Source organism: Lutra lutra, chromosome 6 (genome assembly GCF_902655055.1).
Source record: "Lutra lutra chromosome 6, mLutLut1.2, whole genome shotgun sequence".
Lineage (NCBI taxonomy): Eukaryota > Metazoa > Chordata > Mammalia > Carnivora > Mustelidae > Lutra > Lutra lutra.
In genome coordinates, this window is record NC_062283.1 from 131,957,429 (window position 1) to 131,959,448 (window position 2,020).

At 44.5% G+C, this 2,020-nt stretch overlaps 1 pseudogene; it reads right to left on the reverse strand.

Moving 5' to 3' along the window:
• Window positions 1-375: 375 nt before the first annotated feature.
• On the reverse strand, window positions 376-930 carry LOC125102195 (60S ribosomal protein L17-like; annotated as a pseudogene).
• Window positions 931-2,020: the final 1,090 nt, after the last annotated feature.

Consider the following 2,020-nt stretch of genomic DNA (forward strand, 5'->3'; position numbering starts at 1 on the left):
TTGTTACCTCCATTTCTGAATTACCACTTAAATTTTTTCCTGCTTACTTTTTTTTCCCCGCTTACTTTTTATTTATTTTTTATTTTTTATTTATTTTTTTTTTAAGATTTTATTTATTTGACAGAGAGATCACAGGTAGGCAGAGAGGCAGGCAGAGAAGGGGGAGAAGTAGGCTCCCCGCTGAGCAGAGAGCCCGATGTGGGGCTCGATCCCAGGACCCTGGGATCATGACCTGAGCCAAAGGCAGAGGCTTAACCCACTGAGCCACCCAGGCGCCCCACCCCACTTACTTTTTAAATCAGTTTCTTTCGAGCATAGAAGTGTCAAGAATAGTATGACTTTTTTTTTTTTTTTTTGCATGTATTTTATGCAGAATTTACTCTGGGACCCTAAGTTTTTGTTGATTCACTTTCTTCTGGAATATCTTTTTCTTCTCTGCAACCTCCTGTTCTGATTTAGGAACGGTCTGCACTTTTTCAGTAAGGACCAGCTCTGTGTGGCAGGGAGAGCTCACATAAGGGTTCATGCGACCCCAAGCTCTGTAAATTCTATGCCTCACCATGGGGCTTTGTTCACCTGGATGTATTCGAAGACCAGAGAATCTACATCTAGCCCCTTGAGTGCAGCAGTACTCTCTATACTTTTCAGCATGTGCAGTAACAATTCAGCACTCGATTTGGACCACCAACCCTGTGTCCAGCCCCGCCATTTTGCTGGGCACACCTTACCCACTACACCATTTTCTCAACAGAATGGCACAGGCTGCTTCCGCAAAGTGATGTCCTTCAGAGACCAGGTGGCTTTTCAGATACACATACCCTTGATGGCCTGGGCAGTTTCACGTGTGTTCTTAAAGTGAACACGAAGATTTGAACCTTTTGGTTTTCATGATTTTGTAGGGTTTTCTGGGTCAAGTGAACAGAGAGCCATTTTCAGGGATCATCTCAGGCCACTCACGAGAAGGGATAATTTTTTCAATGTTTACATTTTTCGCCCACTTACGTGTTTTTTTGTGGTAAAAGGTGACACAAAGTTTGCCATTTTAGTCATTTTTAAATGTGAGATTCAGGGGCACCTGGGTGGCTCAGTCGGTTAAGCAACTGCCTTCAGCTCAGATCATGGTCCCAGGGTCCTGGGATCGAGCCCCACACGCCTGCTTCTTCCTCTCCCTCTGCCTCTGCCTCCTCCTATGCCCTGCCCTGTTTGTGCTCTGTCACTCTCTCTCTTTCTCTGTCAAGTAAATAAAATTTTTTAAAAATAAATTTACAATTCAGTGGCATTAATTATAGCCACTTACTTTTCAGTGTTCCGTAATTTGGTTTCGACCCTCACCACTGTCCTGTAAGCATTCTCTCAGGGATCAGCAGCTCCCATCCTCAGCCTTCTCTGTCCCTTTAACAAACTGGATACTGCTTCCCATCCCCTTCTTAAAACTCTTCCTCAGCTTCACAGACCCCTGTTCTTTTCCGGTTGGACTATTTCTCTAACTCCTTCCTCCCATTCCCTAAATCAGCATTCTTCAAGGACTTGTCCAGTTCCCCTGACTTTTGATTGCTCCCTTGGAGACCTCTCATATCCTCATCCAGAGTTATGCCTCTGACCAAACCCTCGGTGCAGGTGACATGGGCTAAAAGCATAGCTAATAGTTTAATGGGGCGCTTGGGTAGCTCAGTTGGTTAAGCTTCTGACTCTTGATTTAGGTTGTGATCTCGGGTCCTGAGATGAGCCCCACATCAGGCTCTGTGCTCAGCAGGGAGTCTGCTTGAGAGTCTTTCTCTCCCCCCACACACACACTCTCTCTCTCTCAAAAAAAAAAAAAAAAATCTTAAAAAAATAAAAACTTAGCTAATAGTTTGAGCCTTTGAGTTGTAGGTACACATATCCAGTTGCCTTCTATCTAAGCAACCCCACTTATCTATCCCATTGATCCCCCAAACTTAGTATGTCCAAAAGGGGTTTCATGATCCCTTCTTTTAAACGTGTGCTTCCTAGAGGGCAACATGGAGTCTCTCATGCCATG